This window comes from Heterodontus francisci, chromosome 6 (genome assembly GCF_036365525.1).
Source record: "Heterodontus francisci isolate sHetFra1 chromosome 6, sHetFra1.hap1, whole genome shotgun sequence".
Lineage (NCBI taxonomy): Eukaryota > Metazoa > Chordata > Chondrichthyes > Heterodontiformes > Heterodontidae > Heterodontus > Heterodontus francisci.
The window spans coordinates 131521849-131545875 of NC_090376.1; the positions used below are offsets into that span (position 1 = coordinate 131521849).

At 42.4% G+C, this 24027-nt stretch overlaps 1 protein-coding gene across 11 annotated transcripts in view; it reads left to right on the top strand.

The window, feature by feature from the left end:
* The window catches only part of lmo7a (LIM domain 7a), a 245078-nt gene that overhangs the window by 3845 nt on the left and 217206 nt on the right, over positions 1 to 24027 (top strand). The window lies entirely within an intron of this gene.

A 24027-nucleotide genomic window follows, 5' to 3' on the forward strand; every position in this document is an offset into this window, starting at 1 on the left:
GTTTTGGTCCTGTCACTGCCTGCTGCAGGCCCATTCTGGCAGATATGTCCTTCAGGACTTGGCCAGCTCAGCCAATAATGGTGCTATCGAGCTACTCTTGGTGATGGACATTGAAGCCCTCACCCAGAGTACATTCTGTGCCATTGCTCCCCTCTTCCAAGTACTTTTAAACATGGAGGGGTGCAGATTCATCAGCTGACGGAGGGTGGTAGGTGATGATTAGCAGATTTAACCTGATGCTATAGGGTTTCATGGGGTCTGGAGTCAGTGTTGAGGACTTCCAGGGCTACTGTCTCCTGAGTGTATACCGCTGTGCCACCACCTCTGATGGTTCTGATCTGCCTGTGGGACAGGATATACCCATGGATGGTGATGGAGAAGTCTGAGACATTAGCTGAAAAATATAATTTGGCGAGTATGACTTTCAGGCTATTGCTTGTCTGGCAAGTAGGACAGCTCTCCCAATTTGGCACAAGTCCCCAAATGTTAGTGAGGAGGGGTTGACAAGGCTGGATGTGTCTTTGCTTTGTCCAGTACTTAGGTTGATGCTGGTTGATCGGTCCAGTTTTATTCTTCTTGCACTTTTTTCATAGTGGTCTTATACAACTGAATAGTTTGTTAAGCTAGTTCAGAAGGCAGTTAAAGTCACGTTTAGACTAGATTTTGTAAGGATGGCAGAATTCCATCCCTGAAGGGCATTATGAACCAAATGGGTATTACGACAATCTGGTAGTTTCATGGTCGCTGGATAATTCCAGATTCATTTAGTTAATTGAATTTAAATTCCCTCGCTGCTATGGTGGGATTACTAGTCCAGTAACATAACCACTAAGCTACAATTCCTCTACTTGTGTAATTGAACAATTGTTAGGATTTTTGGTGTTTGATATTAAAACTATAATATGTATATTTACTTCTGATGGTCATCTGTTCCATATCTAATTGTTTAAAGGGTGCACATTTATTATTCTCGTCTAGCTATATGTGAGGGACGTGTACCCTCAGAGCCACTCATTCTGCCTGATGAAGTGATGAATAAAGATAATTCAGGAATTTATGTCAGGCTTCTTTAAAAAAAAATAATGACATGTCTGTTATTTTCAAACTTGAGTTGACAGTCGGTTTCTGTGGTGTGTGGTACACTGACATGCATGGAATGCAGTGGTGATGCTATTAGTTGGCATACATAATCTAGATGATTATATTGGAGCAGAGATTTAATGGATGAGTTCCTAGCTATGTTTACTGGCACATACAAGTTTGTCAAATGCTTTCTAAACCTAGGTTTCAAACGTTGAAAAGGTATCTGGGTCCCCTGTAAGCTCTTTAACCCTTTCCCATCCAGTGATGTTAGACACCTTTATTGCTGTGGGGTCCTTGGATTGTTGCACATTGCCCAGTTTTGCTCTGTACTCTTCCTGGCAGCTAGCTGATATCCCATTGTTGCATTATGTTCCACTCCTATTTGCTACCACTCTGTAACATTCCCAATGTTACCACTGATGCAGCACAAAGAAAGGATTAGGAATCATTATGCATAATTCGTGATGCACAATGCATGCTCAGGGTAGATCTGTGAATCATCACACTTTGACATAGTTGGACATAGTGAAGCACACGTTAAGGAGGGCAGAACCAGCCCTTTGTGCCATTGGAATTGTAGAAGTGTTATCGTCCATACCAGGGCACTTTATAACTTTCTGGACTCCTGATTGAGTTCAGCAATTTCAGACCATAACCGCTGCTCCCATTTTTATGGACAGCAGGTGCTGATAATGATTCTGCTGTTGCCATTTACAGCTCATCGAGACCCATCTTTTGTTCCGTTACTTGTCCTATTTTCATTTGCTTTGTGCCATCATTCCTTTTGGCATTGGAATCTCTCCTACCTTTAACCCTATCAATAATCTTCTCTTTTGTTGCTTCCTCCCTTCGTCCCTTTCCCTGCCTCTGTAATGGCTTAATCTGCTTAATTGCTTAACATTTCCTAGTTCTGATGAAAGTTCTTCAAGTTCTCCACAGATGCTACCTGACCCGCTGAGTATGTCCGGCTCTTTTTGTTTATATTTCATTCATACCAGTACTGCTTGCCTGGTCTATGTTGCTATCAGGTGGTGTGGAATGCTATAATGGGCATCCATGCTCTTTGTTAGAGAAGGGGAAATTGGCCAGTCTTCTTGCTCCAGATCTTTATCCTGCGACCCTTCATTATATATGCACACTTGCATATGTGCATGTTCTGAATTAGGCCAAAAGTCTTCTCCTTGGTGGTATCCCATGTATTCAGATCGCCTGCCAGTACTCTGAGCTCACGTTTGAATAATAAGCACTTCAGAGAAGTTGAGGATGAATTTTGCACCCTAGTAGCAAGCCAGTAATTTAAAGAGGGGAGCAAAGAAGTGCAGTTGCTATTGATAGAAAATGCCTAAAAATGCCATGTCAGCTGTGGTTCAGTTGGTAGTACACTCACCTCTGAGTCAGAGGTTGTGGGTTCAAGTCCTATTCCAGGACTTGAGAACATAAATCAAGGCTGACACTCCAGTGCAGTACTGAGAGGGTGCTGCATTTTCAGAGGAGCCGTCCTTCTGATATGTTAAATTTGAGGGCCCATCTGCACTTTCAGGTGGATGTAAAAGATCCCATGACATTTCTTCAAACAAGATTGTGGAGTTATCCCTGTGTCCAGACCAATGTTTATCCCTCTTGTGACGGAAACTACACCTGCCAAATGGAAACGTATTAACTTATTAATTTTGTCATATGGAACAGTAGTTTAGTTTAGTTTAGTGATACAGCACTGAAACAGGCCCTTTGGCCACCGAGTCTGTGCCGACCATCAACCACCCATTCATACTAATCCTACACTAATTACATATTCCTACCTGTCCCTATATTTCCCTACCACCTACCTATACTAGGGGCAATTTATAATGGCCAATTCACCTATCAACCTGCAAGTCTTTGGCATGTGGGAGGAAACTGGAGCACCCGGAGGAAACCCACGCAGACACAGTACTTTAACATTTTACTGGACATTGCACATAACTTGTTTAAAAGGACCACAGAGCTGAACAGCTAAAACATGGCTGCACACTTGCATCCCGAGAGACAGTTGCATGATTCAATTTGCGAGATGGGTTTTGTCAATAGTGATGATCAAAGGACATTGAGAGCCAGCACTCCACCCCCTCCCCCCCCCACACCCCAACCGAGTGTGTCTAGTAAGCTTTGAAGAATCAACAACCCTCGCAGGCGATGCTGTTTCAAACAAAGAGCTGGTCACATGACAACCTGGCGGCCAACCCGAGAACTGTTTGAATTGTGCCTCACAGGTTTGGGGCAGACTGCAACTTGAAGACCAAAGAGAAGGAAGGTATCTCTTCCTCTCTCGCTCTCACTTTTGCGCTCTCTCTCTCTCTCTCGCAGACTGTGCATTGGACCCCAGCAAGAACTCCAAGACTGCAATCCGAACCAAAGACTTTACAGCATAACTAAAGACAGGAGCTGAATTACATCTTTTACTCCAAATCCTCCCCCTTAAATTATTTCTCCTCCTCTATCTATTTATGTGTGTGTTTATCTCATATGCATGCTAGTGTGGCTGTGTCATGTCTTTTTAGTAATTTTAAAAGAGTGATAAGGTTAATAAGCTTACACCTTTCCTGTTTAAACCTAAGAAAGACTCACTGAGGTGAAACTAAAACACTGTGTTTTAAACTTTAAACCCTGTTATGGCCAAACCAGGAAAGGCGCCAGATGGAAGCCTGAGACCCCTTCCTCACCCAGTCGTAACATTTTATCAACATCACAAATGCAAATTATGTGGTCATTATCACATTGCTGATTTTGGGAGCTTGCTTTGTGCAAATTGGCTGCCATGTTTCCTACATTACAACAGTGATTACACTTCAAAAGTACTCCATTGGTTATAAAGTGTTTTGGAAAGTCCAGAGGTCATAAAAGGCATTATAAAAATGGAAATCTTTCTTTGTAATGTCTGTTTCCAAAGCAAGTGAAGTCAGAATAACCCTTGACTACTGCTCGAAACTTGAGAACTTGGTGCCTTAACATTTTGAACCAGTGATTGCTGTATTTAAACTGGTATGCAAGTGGTTGCTTGGGTTTACAATAAAAACAAACCTAAGCAGTACCGGTTGTTTGTAGCCACTTTTTGAGTTTTGCCTTCTTTGAATGGAAGATAATTGGATTCTGTTTAACTCTTATGCAGTTAAATTTAAAAGATTGAAGCATTTATTACTATGTCTGTATGCTGTTCTGCTTATCTACTACTCATGGTTACTAATCCTGACCTCAGTTCAGGTTAATGCACAGTTGGAATTGCAAACTGAATTACTTATCTGCAGCAATGCACATGTAGGGGTAAAACCATTCAAGCTACCTCGTTTGTGAAATGATTACCCAATTCTGCTTTTATTTTATAGGTGACAGGTTTCCCCCCCCCCCCCCCCCCCCCCCTTGAACATTTCCTAGTTCCTTTTCCATTGTTAAACTTTTGAGACCATGAACTTGAGTACATTGATGTTGAAATGGAGTGAGTTTTCACTCTCCAATAAAAATATTGTGACTGGATTTCACTTCAGTCGGTGCCACACACACTGTAAAACTTCGCAGAATCAACAGTGAATCCTGCATCTTCTGGGAGTTCAAGTGCAGTTCTACATGAAAAGAACACAAAACTGTGTGTTGTTACTGCTAATGTTTTGCTCAAATAAGTTTTTATTGGCAAAGAAGCATAACCAAATGGTTCAAGTGTTTAACTGGTAACATTGCATGAATATTTTCAAAATTAAATTTCGACATATTTTTAGAATTTCTAATGGAACCTTTTTATGGTTTAAAAATATTTGAGCCTTATCTGCAGAGATTTTAAAAACAGCAGTGGACGTGTTGTTGCTCTTGGATAATGTGCTGTTTAACATAAACATTCTTTCACAAGTTTTCTGGTAAATGAAATTACATTCGCAGAGGAGCATAAACAGCAATGGCAGAAATTTTGAAATAGCAGAACGAAACACATTTAATTTTAAATCTGAATACTTGGAGGGAATTGTTTGCCATTTTTACTTTGCAGTCTTTTTTCCAATATATTTAAGCTGGACTCCTCTGTTTCTTCAGCTGGGCGCTTAAATACTGTATGCCACATATGCGCATCTTCAAGGAAAAATCAACTCTGTTGAAGTGTGGCTTTTTTGCATGACTTAAAAAAATCATGTTGCATTGCCAAGCTAGAACTTGCTTAACTAAGATTCAATATTATTTCAATGTCCCCCATCCCACCCCAGTCAAATTTCAAACTATCATAATCTGCCGTTAGCACATTTGTGATGTTTTGCTGTAATGCTGCTGTACACACTGCAGTATATGATTGTAAAGGGGAGGCGGTGGCACAGTGGCAGTGTTACTGGACTAGTAATCCAGACCCCCAGGCTAATGCTTTGGGGACATGGGTTCTAATCCCACCACGGCAGATGGTGAAATTTGAACTCAATTAATAAAAATCTGGAATTAAAAAAAATAACAAAATCTGGTTCACTAATTTCCTTCAGGGAAGGAAATCTGCCATCCTCACCTGATCTGGCCTACATGTGATTCCAGACCCACAGCAATGTGGTTGACTCTTAAATGCCCTCTGAAATGGCCTAGCAAGCCACTCACTTCAAGGGCAATTAGGGATGAGCAACAAATGCTGGCCTAGCCAACGATGCCCACATCCCATGAATGAATAAAACAAAAATACTGAGGACTGTGAGAGCAACCCCTCCCAGTGTAAGAGTGATAATGTAACAGTCACATGGTATGGGCTTGAAGAGAAGAGAGAGCAGCACAGAGGATGCTAGCTTAGGAGGCTTGTGGCGAGTGTATATAGGAAATATAAATAATAGAATTGTTAGTAGACTTTATCCAGAGTCTGAGACTTTCTCCAGAACACCCTAGCAATGCTACAAACACAACAACACAATATGGTGGCAACAGTAAAACATCGTAAATTGTAAAACTGTGGTGAACAACAGAGAAATTTAAAGATAAACACTGGCCACGTACAGGAGGAAAACTACTTACTTGCAGAAGAGGCTGTGAAGGGATGTGGTCAGTCAGAGCACAGAAATGCAGGTTGCACTGATGTGCAAGTAGAATCCAGTGATCGGGTGAGTCATGATACCAATGGTCTTGGATTGGGTTAAAAGCCCTCTGAAAAGCTTGAAGTAATTCTCTAAAGGCATTGTGCTCTGAAAGTTGAAAAGAAAGAGGAAAACCCAATCCATCATTTGGGCTGAACGTGAGGGAGCAGAACAGGATACCTCCATTAAAGGAAGCAAGCCTTGAAGCAAGCCCTGAAAAGAAAATGAACAGAACTCCTTAAAGAAAGGGGAGCAACCCTAAAAAGTCTATTAAAGAAAGCAATAGGGCTTCAAAGTTTGGAATGCCTGAAAGTTTCCACAATCAGGAAGGACACAAGCGGGTACAAAATTGGTCCTTTTTTATGGAGGAAAATGTTCCTAAGGTTTAGGATTGTTTCTCGTCCCAAATCAGAAGTGGAACAAGTGAATACCCTTTTATATTCAGTAGGTGCGATTGTGGGCGACGTAGTTGTACGACAAGGGATCGATGAGGCTTCTGATCAATTTGAAGAGGTATTCCAAACCTTTGATAAAAATTTCAATCTTGGGCAGCAATAAAATCTTGGAAAGAACCAAATTTAATAAGCGGACGCAGAAGATTGGTGAATCCAATCATTCCTATATTAATCTGTATAGGTTGGCAGAAGGATGCGAATTAAAGGCAGAACTACTTAGAGACCGAATAGCCGTTGGGGTAGCTGATGAATCCTTATCAGACATTTTGCAATCCAGGGACGACCTTGCATTGGAAAAGGCCATTCAGATTGTAAGACAGACTGCAGTTTGCAAACAAAATAGAGCCATTCTACAAGCTGAAGCCAAGCCATGGATGAGAAGGAGGCTAAAGTCAGAGAAACACTTGTGGAAAAGAAGACACATATAGGGTGAGAAGGTGCATGACACAGGGAAATCGTACCAACGTTGTGGAGCCAGGAAGACCCACACACAGGAGCAGTATCCAGCTAGTAAAGCCGAGTGTTTTAATTGTAAAATAAACTGCACATTATAGGCAAAATGCACCAGAGCAAAATTTCTTCACTTAAGTGTAGAAAGCAGAAGACCTTCACGCAAAGAGGAGAGAATCAAATACATTAATATCCAGACAAGAAAGAACCAGGATATTTCCTGGGAGAAATGAGTAATCTAGATCAAGGTTTCCAGACGGCAGACATCTATATGAATGGACATCCCACGAATTTTAAACTTGACGCAGGCTAGCGTCACAGTACTGTCAGACCAAGAGCATGGGTGATGAGAAATTGCCTACAACTGGCAGATATACGTTTGCATGGTCCAGGTGGGACATAACTAAGAGTAACAGGCAAACTCCAAGCAACTCTTCAGCATAGAGGGAGACAATTGGTAGAGACCTTCGATATTTCTTGCATAATCAAGAATTTTCCTTTACTGAGTAGGAATGCATGTTTAGAACTGCAGGTGATTAAGAAGTTAGATGAAGTCAAGCAAACAAAGGTAAACAATCGCTTTCAAGCAAAATACCCAAAGCTTTTTACTGGGTTTGGAAGACTTGAGACAGAGTACGGGATCACACTGAAGGAAGGGGTCAGGTCAGTGTGTATCTTCACACCAAAGATAGATGCCTCATCCATTGTTGACCAAAATCCAAGCACAATTGGAAGAGATGATGAGAATGAGCATTATCACTACGGTAAAACAACCAATGGTGTTTAGCCATGTTTCCCAAAGCAAAATGGAACCCTGCATATTTTCATGGATTTAACGCAGCTCAATAAAGCAGTAGCACGTGAGATTCCCTCAATGTCCACATGTTTATGAAATTCTATGCCAATAGTGGGTTTTAGCAGGTACCCCTAGATCAGACCTCAAGATTATTGACCACATTTATAATGCCTTTTGTTTCAATAAGCTACAGTTTGGGATAATATTTTCACCAGAGATCTTTCAATGGTCCATGTCCATTATCTTGGGGATCAAATGAATTATTTGTCACATGGACGACATCTTGATAAATGTGTAGTTTATCAAAAAGTTTAACAGGTTGTACAGAGACTTCAAGAAGCAAGACTAACTCTAAAGGAGAAGGGCAAATTTTTCAAGATTTTGATTTGTTTCTTGGGACACATTGAGCGGTGAAAGTATCATGGCAGATCCACAGAAGGCAAGGGCCATTACAGAATTTCTTCCTCCTCCTACCACCATTCAACAGCTTCAGAGATTCCTGGCAATGGTAAATCAATTAGCAAAGTTTCTACCTCACTTAACACAGATAACTGATCCACTGAGACAACTCCGCAGAAAACTGCAAGCGTGGTGTTGGAATTCCTACCATGAACAAGCATTCCAGGAAATTAAAGAGGTGCTTATTTCTCCGGACGTCTTTGCATACTACAACCCTACACTACCTACTTAGGGGAGATGTAGTGTAAGGAAGTAAAGGGTTCGTACTGAAGACAGTGAGAGCGACCCCTCCCACTGTAAGAGTGATGATGTAAAAGTCACATGGTATGGGTTTGAAGAGATGAGGAGTGAGCAGCATAGGCTGCAAGCTTAGGTTTGTGGAGAATGTGTATAGTAAAAAAAAAAGTAATGTTGTTAGACTTTATCTGGAGTCCAAGACTTTCGCCAGAATGCCCTAGCAACACCACAAAAAGAACAACACACACAAACTGTTGGTGCCGTCTTTCGCAAGTGACTTTAAACTGAGGCTCCATCTTCTGTCTCGGATGGATGCAAAAGACCCCCAAGCTGCTATTTTGTAGAAGCAACAGGAACTTCTTCCCACTGACCTGGCCAATATTTATCCCTCGATCAAAGTCATTGAAACATATTATCTGGTTATTATCACATCGTTGTTTGTGGAGGCTTGTGCACAAATTAGCTGCCATGTTCAATACATTACCACAGTGATTACACTTCAAAAGTATTGCATTGGCTGTAAAGCACTTTGGGATGTCCTGAAGTTTGTGAAAGGTGCTATGTAAATGCAAGTCTTTAAATCTTCAGGTCTTCTTTTTATAGAAATTTCCTAGCTGCACTGTTGGAGTTGCATATCCTCTTAGAGTTTTTGATTCCGTCCCCTATTCTGAATTGCTTTCAGTCACTCTATCTGTAATAAATGTCAAGCTGTGCGACATTCCTGTCCTTGTGCGTAACTGTAAATGGAAGCAATGAATCAACCATTCCGATGCAGCTTTTGAGCAATTCAAAGCTCTACTAAAATGATATTTTGGATTAAACTGGGACTATTGTAAGTGTTGAAATCGGTTTTTCTTAAAATTTTCTGATATTGTTTATATATCTGTGATGCAACACTGGCCATCTCCAGCCTCTCCCAAGCACTTTTTAAATCTCTGCCTTTTATTGTGTCTCGTCTGATTCTCCTTTTTTAAATAAAGTTTGATTCTGTTCCAGCTTATGCCAGGAGGCTCAGAAGTGTCCAGAATGTGCCTCTTCTTCCGGATTCCTCCATCTCTTCAGTTGTGATAGTGAGATTGGGAGCTCGAGTTGGTTGGGGGAGGAAGAAATGCACATTGGTGTTCCACTCAGTAACATTTTGAAACTACCTAATGTTCAGCCAACGTACTTGTCATTGGTTTAGCACTTGCATTGAATTCATCATTTGTTCTTGGAATGATTTTAGTTCATCTATTGGGCATCCTGTGCATAAAAATTTTCATGAAGACCTCCACTAATTATAGGCTCCTCCCAACTGTACACTTGGTGTCTTAAAAAGAATTACCAGGCTGTGCGAGATGTGTTTGAGTGAATTTAGTGTTACCAATGTGTGGGACCTTTTCTGGACTATGAATTTCTGCAAAATCAGAATTTGGGGAAGAGTTTCAGTGAGGAAGGACTAGTTATTTCCAGTCACATCTCCTGCCACCCACACAGTGGAACTGAAGCACTGCATCTAATAACTTTATTGTGACTATGCAAAAATGGCTACTGTGGCTCAGCGTGTCATTGGCTTGTGTAGTACCAGGGCGCACAGACTTCAAAAAATCTTGTATTTAATCGGCAGTCTGTACTGTTTTCTGTTAGTTGGGGCAGAGCAGTTAGCTTCTGGGTTCAGCTTGAAAAATAGGCTCACATTGCAGCTGCTGCTTGCTATCCAGTCCCTGCTGCAGGATAATTTCATCCCACAGCTTATTGCAAGGTGGTTCAACTGATAAAATCTGCCACTGAGTTCAATTCTCAGAAGTGAGAACTAAGGACTATTTTTGTAAGATCAGTTCGTGCAAAGCCAGGAAACAGTTGAAGCTTCTCACCTAGCAACTATATCATGCGATCTTCGACTATCTTCCAATAGTCACATGGTTCAAGGCGCAGATTTGGTACAAGTTCGGTGTTTTGTAAGCACCTGTTAAACTTCAGATGAAATGTGATTAGCTTCTCTTTGTATATTGGATCTGTAGTATTTCATTTATCGGAAATAATTCTTCAGATTCCTTATGTATGCATAAGTGAAGGCTCAATGAAAATTTGTCATTCTTGAACAGTAAATGTCAGTGCCTCAACTATAATTTAAGGCCAGGAAATTGCTGTTCATGTTTCATTGTGGCTGTGGTGTGATGCTGTTCACCTTTTGTGCTTTGTAATGTTCATGATATTTATGGTTGAGGGTTTGGTGCCTTTGTCTGTGGACCATTTTTTAACTGACCCTCCTCCTGTTCCCCAAGCAGGAGTGCTTGCTATACTATTTCTTCTTTGCCTCCTTGTCTTGAGAGACAATGGGTAAGCGCCTAGAGATGGTCAGTGGTTTGTGAAGTAGTGCCTGGAGTGGCTATATGGGCCAATTCTAGAGTGACAGACTCTTCCACAGGCGCTGCAGATAAAATTGGTTGTCGGGGCTGTTACACAGTTGGCTCTCCCCTTGCGCTTCTGTCTTTTTTTCCTGCCAACTGCTAAGTCTCTTCGACTCGCCACTCTTCAGCCCCACCTTTATGGCTGTCCGCCAGCTCTGACGATCATTGACAACTGACTCCCACGACTTGTGGTCAATGTCACAGGACTTCATGTCGCGTTTGCAGACGTCTTTAAAGCAGAGACATGGACGGCCGGTGGGTCTGATACCAGTGACGAGCTCGCTGAACAATACGTCCTTGGGGATCCTGCCATCTTCCATGCGGCTCACATGGCTAAGCCATCTCAAGCGCTGCTGGCTCAGTAGGGTGTATATGCAGGGGATGTTGGCTGCCTCGAGGACTTCTGCGTTGGAGATACGGTCCTGCCACCTGATGCCAAGGATTCTCCGGAGGCAGCGAAGATGGAAAGAGTTGAGACGTCGCTCTTGGCTGACATACGTTGTCCAGGCCTCGTTGCCATAGAGCAAGGTACTGAGGACAGAGGCTTGAAACACTCGGACTTTCGTGTTCCGTGTCAGTGCGCCATTTTCCCACACCCTCTTGGCCAGTCCGGACATAGCAGTGGACGCCTTTCCCATGCGCTTGTTGATTTCTGCATCGAGAGACAGGTTACTGGTGACAGTTGAGCCTAGGTAGGTGAACTCTTGAACCACTTCCAGAGCGTGGTCGCCGATATTGATGGATGGAGCATTTCTGATGTCCTGTCCCATGATGTTCGCTTTCTTGAGGCTGATGTTTTAGCCAAATCCGTTGCAGGCAGCCGCAATCCTGTCGATGAGTCTCTGCAGACACTCTTCTGTGTGGGATGTTAAAGCAGCATCGTCCGCAAAGAGGAGTTCCCTGATGAGGACTTTCCGTACTTTGGTCTTGGCTCTAAGACGGGCAAAGTTGAACAACCTGCCCCCTGATCTTGTGTGGAGGAAAATTCCTTCTTCTGAAGATTTGAACGCATGTGAGAGCAGCAGGGAGAAGATGATCCCAAACAGTGTAGATGCGAGAACACAGCCCGTTTCACGCCACTCAGGATAGGAAAGGGGTCTGATGAGGCACTGCTATGCTGAATTGTGCCTTTCATATTATCATGGAATGAGGTGATGATACACAATGACTACACTTAAAGTACTGAACTGGCTGTCAAGTGGTTTGGGATGTCCTGGGGCCATGAAAAGTGCTATTTAAATGCAATTCCTTCTTCTTCATACAGATTTGCTTGGAATAGATATGTGGCCCTGGTTCCAAATCGGGTGCTGATTATAGTATTTCTTTCAGGAGCTCTCCAAAAAAGTGGTGGTTTTTCACTGGCAATTCCAATGAAAGCAGATTACCCACAAACAATGTAAACACAGCCTTTAGAAGCAGAAACTAGCATAAAATCTGGCCTCAGTCAGGGTGAGTGGCTTGGCTTGCATATGGGTACAATTAAAAATGAGAAGAAAGGCACTGAGGTCACTATTCCAAAAACAAAAACACTTCTTTGCATGTTTGACACTTCAAGGTCGGGACGCAGATTTTTTTCACATAATAAATGCATCACTCCTCATTTAGCTTGGAACAATTATCTGGGTTACAGCAATTAATAAATTGCCAATATTACAGCTCCGCTCTGTGCGCATGCCCAAGTTTGTTTGATCAACAAGTGCACATAATTCAGTACATCCACAGGTCCTCCTTCCTTAATTTTATCGTTGACATTCAGCTTCTAGTTTTGCCCCCTGCAGATGGGGATCCGGCCATAAGGGAGCAATTAATCATTACCAGTTCAGGGACGTTACGAACTAAACTATGCAGAAAACAAAGGTTATTTGTTTTACTGTACAAGCACACATCCCAAAGTCAAAGATATAAACATTGAAGCATGTCAGTTTTTCAGCATTTCAGATTGAATGTTTAGAAAATGTAAATGACAGGGCTGTGTATTTAATTCAATCCAGTAGAAAGTGTATTATCTCATATCTGCTCCATTTCCCAAATGTTTGGTTTCATCAAGGACCACTGTCGTTGCTCTATACTAACTGCAGATATAAAATGTCACTTTAAAGATATGGTTTTATTACTAGTGAGCAGCTAGCCTACTCACTAATAGTTCATAGACTTAGAGCTGGTATTCTTCCCATTTTGCTTCAGATAAAACTCCCATGTTATCTCAACACCAATAGTTCTGGCTAAAGAAGCATTGGGAAGCTTTCCAGTTCTGTGCTGGTGGGTTGGAAGATATTAGCTAGTTAAAACTCAAACTCGGAACACTTAGGGTTTAACAGCCTTGGACTCCTGCCAAATGGCTCATAAGATTTAGGCAGTGTTCCAGGCTTGACTCCCTCTTTAAGCCCACAGCTTCCCTTTGTGCCTCTCCTGCCATTCTCCAAAGGGTTCTTCGAGGCACTTATCTCTACCACCTTGCGAGCAGCAACCCCAACCTTTCCTCTCACTGATCTTCCCACCTAATATATTTGCTGGGAGCTAAATCTTGCCAAGCTCCTTCCTGTCCTGCTCACCCTCCCACCGTTAACCCCTTGGACACCCTATGTATCAACAATCACCGCATCTTCCTCCAGAATCTCCATTCATTCGCAAACAAGAAACTTGGCTCTCAGGTGGTGACACTTGCCCCTTACCGATGCCTCCCCACCTGGCTGTACCTTTTACCATATGACCTGTCCAAACCGCCATGGTGGCAATCTGGCCCTCATCACTAAATCTCACCTTGGTATCTCTTCCACTTCTTCTGACACCTCCTCCTCTTTCCACCCGCCTTGCCCCTTCTTTAAAAGAATCGTTCACTACCATCCACCCAAAACCCACCCTGAGTTTCTTACTGAGAGGGCAGCACAGTGGTGCAGTGGTTAGCACCGCAGCCTCACAGCTCCAGGGACACGGGTTTGATTCTGGGTACTGCCTGTGCGGAGTTTGCAAGTTCTCCCTGTGACCGCGTGGGTTTTCGCCGGGTGCTCCGGTTTCCTCCCACAACCAAAGACTTGCAGGTTGATAGGTAAATTGGTCATTGTAAATTGCCCCAAATGCTTTTTGAAACTGTAGACTCTTGAGACTACAAGCCAGATCTAGAGTCCTTTGCTGCCAAATTGGCACTGCATTTGCACCATCAGTTTTCCTCCGAGCAAGAGGCTGCACACACGCCGAGAATGGTTATAGTAACTTGAACACATAGCACATACAAGATAAACTTGTGATATGCATTACTACTAACCAATTAATGAAGGTACCCCACCAGCATTCAGATCACTAGAGGGCAATGGCGGGAGCTGATGAAATGTTTTATTACCTGCACCCCTCCCGCTACTGGCATCCACCTATCCCTGAGCAGGGGCCCGAACAGCCCCACTGCCTTGTGGGTGTCTCGGGAGAGACCAAGGCTAAGGGAGTAAACCCCAACAGAAAATCCGGAGTGGAACCCCGAAGGTGGTCATGTCACCTTTGGCATGTTTACGGCAGTTCCTGCAGCCATACCGGTGCCAAACGTCGTGCTCTGCACTCCTTTGGACCCCACCAGGAAGGCCGAGAGGGGCCTTTTGATGCTTGGGCAACTCACAACCTCCATACATCCGCCCAGGCATGCGCCATGGAGAGGTCACTCCATATTGGCCTCACAGCGACCAAAACAACAAGGAAGGCAGCAGTTACGAGTTATAAGTCCAGCTCAATTGGCGTAGAGATTGGGCGCCACGGGTTGCCTTTGTCGGAGGGAGAGGTCATCGCATCTAACTGGACAGTTACCGCCCGCTTCAAACCGGGCAGCCTCCAGTCAGTAAGGTTCTGTCCCGCCACAGTCCACCTGCTTCAATGGGTGCTTGGAGCTCAGAGTCATTGCCCGAAAAGTGGACTGCAACACCACACCAAACAGCATGACAAAAAAAGGAAAGAAGGTATCAGCCCTTTGTTTTGCAAGCTGGAATGTCAGAACTCTGTGTCCTGGCCTGTCGGAAGACCTTACACAAATCAACGATACTCGGAAGACCGCCATCATTAATAACGAGCTCAGTCGACTCGATGTGGACATTGCAGCACTTCAGGAAACACGCCTCCAAGTGAGCGGATCTCTAACAGAGCAAGACTACACCTTCTTCTGGCAGGGTAGGGATCCTGAAGAACCAAGACAGCATGGAGTGGGCTTCGCCATCAGAAACTCTGCTCAACATGATAGAGCCACCCTCAAATAGCTCGGAATGCATACTGTCCATCCGACTGCTCACCGCCTCTGGTCCAGTACACCTACTCAGCATCTATGCTCCAACACTCTGCTTCCCAGTTGAAGCTAAAGACCAGTTCTACTGGAACTCCATAATATCATTAGTAGCATCCCCAATACCGAACATCTGTTCCTGCTGGGGGACTTTAATGCCAGGGTTGGGGCCAACTATGACTCATGGCCCTCCTGCCTTGGGCGCTATGGCATTTTTATTTTATTTATTTCATTTAGAGATACAGCACTGAAACAGGCCCTTCGGCCCGCCGAGTCTGTGCCGACCATTAACCACCCATTTATACTAATCCTACACTAATCCCATATTCTTACCACATCCCCACCTGTCCCTATATTCCCCTACCACCTACCTATACTGGGGGCAATTTATAATGGCCAATTTATCTATCAACCTGCAAGTCTTTTGGCTGTGGGAGGAAACCGGAGCACCCGGAGGAAACCCATGCCCAATGGAAACCCATTGGAAGGATGAATGAGAATGGACAGAGATTGCTTGAGTTGTGTACCTATCATAACCTCTGCATCACCAACCCGTTCTTTCATACTAAACCCTGTCACCAGGTTTCTTGGAGGCACCCAAGATCACGTCGTTGGCACCAGCTGGACCTCAATGTCACAAGGCGAACCTCTTTAAACAGCGTTCAAATCACACGCAGCTTCCACAGTGTGGACCACTCCCTGGTGTGCAGCAAGGTTAGACTCAAACCAAAGAAGATGCATCACTCCAAGCAGAAATTCAGTTTATGCAGTCTTCCAGATTTATCTATCTTGTCCTGCTCTTATGCTGTCTTCTCCATTAAGACTGGAACGTTTTTACGTTGTTTCATTCTGTCCTCAAAACTCCAGAACGTTGACACTGGGGATCAGCCTCCTGGCTCTTAAATAATAGAATCATGGAAAGTTTAAGGCACAGAAAGAGGCCCATTTGGTCCATCGTGTCTGCGCTGGCTGAAAAATGATCCACCTATTCTAATCCCACCTTCCAGCATTTGGTCCGTAGCCCTGCAGCTTACAGCATTTGAGGTGCGTATCCAGACTCCTTTTGAATGAGTTGAAGGTTTCTGCCTCAACTATCCTTTCAGGCAGTGATTTCCAGACCATCACCAGCCTCTGGGTGAAAAAGTTTTTCCTCATCTCCCCTCTAATTTTTCCACCAATCACTTTAAATCTATGCCCCCTCGTCATTGACCTCTCTCTGCTGAGTTGAATAGACACTTTACCTCCACTTTGTCCAGGCCCCTCAAAATTTTGTACATTTCAATCAGATCTCCCCTCAGCCTTCTCTATTCCAAGGAGAACAACCCCAGCCTAACCAATCTTTCCTCATAGCTGAATTTTTCCAGTCCTGGCAACATCCTAGTAAATCTCCTCTGTATGCTCTCTAGCGCAATTACATCCTTTCTGTAATGAGGTGACCAGAACTGCACACAATACGCAAGTTGTGGCCTAACCAATGAGTTATACGGTTCTAGCATAACCTCCCTGCTCTTGTATTCTGTGCCTCGGCTAATAAAGGAAAGGATTCCATCTGCCTTCTTAACCACCTTATCGACCTGTCCTGCTACCTCCTGGGATCCATGGAGTCTTACTTCCTCTACACTTCAGTATTTTCCCATTAATCGTGTATTCCTTTGCCTTGTTTGACCCCCTCCAAATGCATCACCTCACACTTCTCCAAGTTCTCTTGTTTGAACTGTGCCCCATTTTTAAAATTTATTTTATTATTTTATTTTTTTATTTTGAGATACAGCACTGAAACAGGCCCTTCGGCCCACCGAGACTGTGCCGAGTTTGTGTTTTCGTGACTGTAACTGGGCACTGGGCACCATGTGATTTAGATGCTGGGTGATTAGTTTCCATGAGCTGGCTGATTGATGGCACACGTGCAGTTAAGTCCAGCACCCTTATTTTGGTGGCAGACAGATGGCCAAATGAACAATTGGGGTCTGTAAGTCTGGAATAGGGAGATAGAAGTATAAATGCTGAGAAATATCTTCTCCTGCAACTCTCCTGGAATCTGGGGAAAAACTGATAATATAAAAGCAAGTGATGGTTTGCTGAATGACTTGTGTTGCCAGCCCTATACACAAAAACAGTTTATATTTACATAGTATCTTTAATATAGAAAAATACCTCAACGTGCTTCAGAAATTTAACTTCTGAGTGAGATATCAGCACTGTTTGTTAAATCATCAGAAACAACTACATAAAATGGTACTGTAAGAATAGTTGGTATTTAAAAGTACAAAGTTAAAAAGTGTTTGACCTGTTGTTGAATGTAGAGCTGATCTCCTAAGTGAGGCAGTCTCTCCACTCATAGTTACATGTGAGCAGATATACTCTTGAGTGCAAAAATCTGTATTCAGTGATTTACTTGTTCCTGTGTTCTTGTGCATGAAACACAAAAGGTTAGCATGCAGGTACAGTAAGTAATTCGGAAGGCAAATGGAATTTTGGCCTTTATTGCTCAGGGATTAGAGTTTAAAAATAGGGAAGTCCTGTTACAACCGTACAGGGTGTTGGTTAGGCCACACCTGGAGTACTGCATACAGTTTTGGTCCCTGTATTTAAAGAAGGATATACTAGCATTGGAGGCAGTTCAGAAAAGGTTCACTAGGCTGATACCTGGGATGAAGGGGCTGACTTATCAAGAACAGCTAAACAGGTTCGGCCTTTATTTGTTGGAGTTTAGAAGAATGAGAGTTGATCTTAAGATATTAAGGAGGTTCGACAGGGTAGATGTTGAGAAGATGTTTCCACTAGTGGGGGAATCTCGAACTAGGGGACATAATTACAGAATAAAGGGGCACACATTTAAAACTGAGATGTGAAGGAATTTCTTCTCTCAGAGGGTGGTGAATCTCTGGAATTCTCTGCCTCAGAGAGTTGTGGAGGCTAGGTCACTAAATGTACTTCAGGAGGTAGATAGATTTTTGAAATCTCTGTGAGTCGAGGGTTAGGCGGAGCAGGCCCAAAAGAGAAGTTAAGGACTGGGACAGATCAGACATGATCTTATTGAATGGTGGGGCAGGCTTGATGGGCTGAATGGCCTACTCCTATTTCTTATGTTCTTAATATTAATGTCTTGTTTAACAACACAATTGAAAACTCCTGGTTATGTGGGTGAGACAATTGGATGAATATAATCATTTGTAGCCTGATGACAGTGAAATCTCTTTGTGTCTTTATTAGCAAAACACTAATATGAGTTCAGCATTTGCAATGAAAATGTTGTGAAATGGTTGCTAATATCTAAATGATAGTTGAGGTGTTGAATTTATTGACCAAAAGTGCAACTGCTGTGCTGCTTAAAATGAAATCCTTCATTACCTTTGTTAGGAGAATCTGAGACTGCTAATAATATTCCTGCTTTGGTGGTTTCATAAAATTGCAGTAGTTTTACAGGATCAGACTGCTACCAATGATATTCTCAAACTATAAGCAAGTGGCTGATCTAAAGGTGAGACCGCAGACACTATGTGGAAACTATGATGGCTTAATCACGCTATTGTCCAATTTGCTTGTTGCAGGACTGGTTGTTTCTGGGCTTTAAACAATAGATTGTTGTGGGGCTTTCTATGCTGGCCTGACTGACTCTTTTCAGACAATAGATTCAAATGTTAGAATTTGCTAGGCGCAACCCTCTGTTTAAATAAATAGTACGGGTCAGTGTGCTGTCTGTCAACGATTTCAATCTTTTTCAAGATGTAACTTGTTCTGTCAGTGGTTTTCTGAACTGACGTTGTAGCAGCATAGTTATGCTAATCATCTGCATTGATTTCTGGGGGGTAACTTTGTACTTGCTCATTTCACACCCAAGGATCCAAATAATGGAAACTGTGCACTCCATGTTTATAGTCATGCAACCATCCTATAATAAAGATTTCCAGTTGTAGACCCAGCTACTGGCTTCCAGATACGATGTTAGGATAGATTGCAGCCAGGAACTGAAAGCTTGAGCCATATTGTTGCTCTATAGTGTGAGTGTAATGGAAATATGGGTTTCGTCTGATAAATCTCGAATGTTGGCACTGTGCTCGTTGACAATGGAGAATTGAAATAGGATTTGAAAATTCTCATTGTGTGCTGAGGATCTTTTTAAAGTGACAGTAGCAAAATGAACTGTCATGTGCCTTACGTATTCAACAGACAGTTTACTTTGCAAAAGCAAAATACTGTGAATATGGGAAATCTAAGATAGAAACAGAAAATGCTAGAAATAGTCAGCAGGTCAGGCAGCATCTGTGGAGATGAAACAGAGCTCTGATGAAAGGTCATCGACCTGAAAAGTGAACTCTGTTTCTCTCTCCACAGATGCTGCCTGATCTGCAGAGTATTTCCAACATTTTCTGATTTTACTTTGCAACTTGATTTTTCCCGTGCTAGATTACCGTGGTGACCAAATAGGAGTTGAATTACTTATTTTGCAATTTCACCTGTTTTAGATGTTAAACCTTTTGACAAATCTTTGACACTGTTTTATGCAATAAGGATACTTATTGCTTTGTATTATTCCCTTATTCTTTTAAATCAGGGGTACTATCAGTCTCCACAGAAAGTGGGAACCAATACTAAATGTTGACCGTTTCTAAATGTGTATTATAGTGGAGATCTCCAATTAAAGTCTAAGTTGACCCGTCAGAGAATTGAACATCAGTTTAAATCTGGAGAGGCCTTTCCGGCATTTTTCAGTGGCTTAAAACACCTTTTTAAAAAAAAGATGTTACCATGTAGCACAGCAGTCAGGTTAGGAGTATAGTAACATAGGAGCAGTAGTAGGCCATTTAGCTCTTGCCTGCTCCGCCATTCTACATCATAGCTGATCATCTACCTCAATCCATTTTCCTGCACTATCCCTATATCCCTTGATGTCATTAGCAACTAGAAATCTATTGATCTCTGTCTTGAACTTAAGCAGTGTCTGAGCCTCCTCCAACTTCTGGGGCAGAGAATTCCAAAGATTCACCACCCTCTGACTGAAGTTGTTCCTCCTCATCTCAGTCCTAAATGGCTTGCCCTTTATTCTGAGATTGTGTCCCCTGGTTCTAGACATCACATCCTTTCTGCATCTACCTTGCCTATCCCTTTAAGAATTTTGTAAGTTTCTGTGGGATCGCCGCATATTCTTCTAAACTCCAGAGAATACAGGCCCAGTTCTCCTCAATCTCTCCTCATGGGATAATCCTACCATCCCAGGAATCAGTCTGGTGAACCTCCGCTCAACTCCCTCTATGGCAAGTATAATCTTCCTCGCGTAAGGGGATCAGAACTGCACACAATATTCCAGCTGCAGCCACACTATCCAGTTGAAGCAAGACTTCTTTGCTCCTGTATTCAAATCCTCTTGTGTGATAAAGTCTAACATACTGTTTGCCTTCCTAATTGTTTGCTGCACCTGCATGCTAGCTTTCGGTGACTTGTGAACAAGGACACCTCGGTCCTTTTTGGACAATCAACACTTTCTAATATCTCACCATTTAAAAATACTCTGCACCTCTGTTCCTCCTACCAAAGTGGATGACCCCTCACTTATCCACATGATATTCTATCTGCCATGTTCTTGCCCATTCACTCAGCCTGTCCAAATCCCCTTGAAGCCTCTTTGCATCTTCCTCACAACTCACATTCCCACCAAGTTTTGTAACATCCGCAGACTTGGAAATATTACGATTGGCCCCCGCATCCAAATCATTGATGTAGATTGTGAACAGCTGGGCCCAAGCAGTGATCTGATCCTTGAGGTACCCCACTGGTCACAGCCTGCCAACCTTAGAATGACCCATTTACTGCTACTCTCTGTTTACTGTCTGTTACCCAATCCTCAGTCGATGCTAGTATATTATAATAATCCCATGTATTTTAATTTTGCTTACTAACCTCCGATGTGGGACTTTATTAACAGCCTTCTGAAAGTCCAGATACACCACATCCACTGGTTCCCCATTATCCACTCTGCCAGTAACAGCCTCAAAAAACTGTAACAAGTTTGTCAAACATTATTTCCCCTTCACAAATCCATGTTGACTCTGCCCAATCAGACCTTTATTTTCTAAGTGTCCAGTAATCACATCCTTTATAATAGATTCTAGTATTTGCTCTACTACTAACGTAAGGCTAACAGGTCTGTAGTTCCCCATTTTCTCTCTCCCTCCCTTCTTAAACAGTAGGGTTACAGTTGCAACCTTCCAATCTGCAGGCACCATTGCAGAATTTATAAAATTTTGAAAGATGATCACCAATGCATCCACTATCTCTGTAGCCATCTCTTTCAACACTCAAGGGTGAAGATCATTGGGTCCCGGGGATTTGTCAACTTTCTGTCCCATTAATTTCTCTAATACTACTTTTTTACTAATCCTAATTTCTTTCAGTTCCTCATTCTCACTAGACCCTTGGGTCTCAATTATTTCAGGGAGACTTCTTGTATCTTCCTCCATTAAGACAGACACAAAATGTATTTAGCTTCTCTGCCATTTCTCTATTTCCCATTATAAATTCTCCAGTCTCTGCCTGTACTGGACCCACATTTGTATTTGCTATTTTTTTCCTTTTTACATGCCTATAGAAGCTTTTACAATCTGTATTTATATTTCTTGCTAGTTTACGTTCATATTCTATTCTCTTATCAATTTCTTGGTCCTCCTTTGCTGGATTCTAAAATTCTCCCAATCCTGCAGTTTGAGGTTGGAGTAGTGATCATAAGATTATAAGAAATAAGAGCTGGAATAGACCCTTCGACCCTGCTCAGCCACTCAATAAGATCATAGCTGATCTGATTGTGGCCTTAACTCCACTTTCCTGCCTGCCCCCCATAACCCTCGATTCCCTTGTAGATCAATAATCTGTCTAAATCAGCCTTGAATATATTCAATGACCCAGCTTCCACTGCTCTCTAGGGAAGAGAATTCCAAAGATTAACGATCCTCTGAGAGAAGAAATTGCTCCTCATCTCCGTCTTAAATGGGAGACCCCTTAATTTGAAACTATGCCCCCTAGTTATAGATTCTCTCACAAGGGGGAAACATCCTCTCAGCATCTACCCTGTTAAGCCCTCCTCAAACCTTATATGTTTCAATAAGATCATCTCTCATTCTTCTAAACTCCAGTGAGTATAAGTCCAACCCACTCGACCTTTGCGCCTAAGACAAACCATTCATCCCAGGAATCAGCCTAGTGAACCTTCTCTGAACTGCTTCCAATGCAAGATTATCCCTCATTAAGTAAGGAAACTAAAACTGTACACAGTACTTTAGGTGCAGTCTCACCAATGCCCTGCACATCTGTAGCAAGACTTCCCTATTTTTATACTCTATCCCTCTTGCAATAAATGTCAACATTCCATTTCCCTTCCTAATTACTTTTTGTACCTGCATGCTAACTTTTTGTGATTTGTGTACAAGAACACCCAGATTCCTCTGTATCCCAGAATTCTGCAGTCTCTCTCCACTTAACTAATATTCTGCTTTTCTATTCTTTCTGCCAAAGTGGACAACCTCACATTTTCCCACATTATACTCCATCTGCCAAATTTTTGCCCACTCACTTAACCGAGCAACAAGAGGATTGCTCTGCGGAGAAGTGGCACTGATTTGATGGGCAGAATGGCCTCCTTCTCTGCTATAAATGACTCTTCAACACTTCGTGCCCTCCTCACAACTTGCTTTCCGACCTATCTTTATACTGTCTACAATTTCGGCTACAATATACTTGGTCCCTTCATTCAAGTCATTAATTTAGATTGTAAATAATTGAGGCCCCCAGCATTGATCCTTGTGGCACCCCACTAGTTACAGTTTGCCAACCTGAAAATACCCCATTTATCCCACCCCTCTCTTTCCTGTATGTTGGCCAATCCTCTGTCCATGCTAATATAATACCCCTAACACCATGAGCTGTTGTGCAGTAACCTTTTTTGTGGTACGTTATTGAATGACTGACTTTTGGAAATCCAGATACATTACATCTACTAGTTCCCCTTTATCCAACCTGCTTGTTAAATCCTCAAACAACTCTAATAAATTTGTCAAACACAATTATCCTTTCACAAAACTATGCTGACTCTGCTCGATTGCATTATGATTTTCTAAATGTCCTGCCACTACTTCCTTACTAATGGATTCTAGCATTTTTCCAATGACAGATGTTGGGCTGCCTGCTTTCCTCCTTTCTTGAATACAAGTATTATATTTGTGGTTTTCCAGTCCACTGGGACCTTGGCAGAATCTAGGGAATTTTGGAAGATTAAAACCAATGCATCCACTATCTCTGCAGCCACTTGTTTTAAGACTATCAGGTCTAAGGGACTTGTCAGTCTTTAGTCCCATTAGTTTTCCTAGTACTTTTTCTCTAGTGATAAAATAAAGTTCCTCCTTCCCTTTTGCCTCTTGGGATGCTTTTTATGTCTTCTACTGTGAAGACAGACACAAAATACTTGTTCAAGGTCTCTGCCATTTCCTTGTTTCCCATTAGAAATTCCCTCGTCTCATCCTCTAAGAGACCAATACATAGTACTCTCTTCCTTCTTCTACGTTTGTCAAAGCTTTTACTGTCTGTTTTTATATTTCTTGTTAGTTTACTCTCATTCATGCTAGTTTACCAGTTTAATAGGTTCACAGATGATTGGTTGTTAATAGCGTGTCCGATGGCTCACTAGTGGTCATGTTTGCATTTTAACAGATTTTTGCTTTTAATAAATTCATATCATTTTTTAATAACTGGTTTGAGTCTCTGCTCTGATGTCAACCCTTACTGACTGTGACGTTGGCTGGTTGCCATTCTTCCATCTACGAAAGATGATGGACATGCAGCAAACAATCCATTTAGT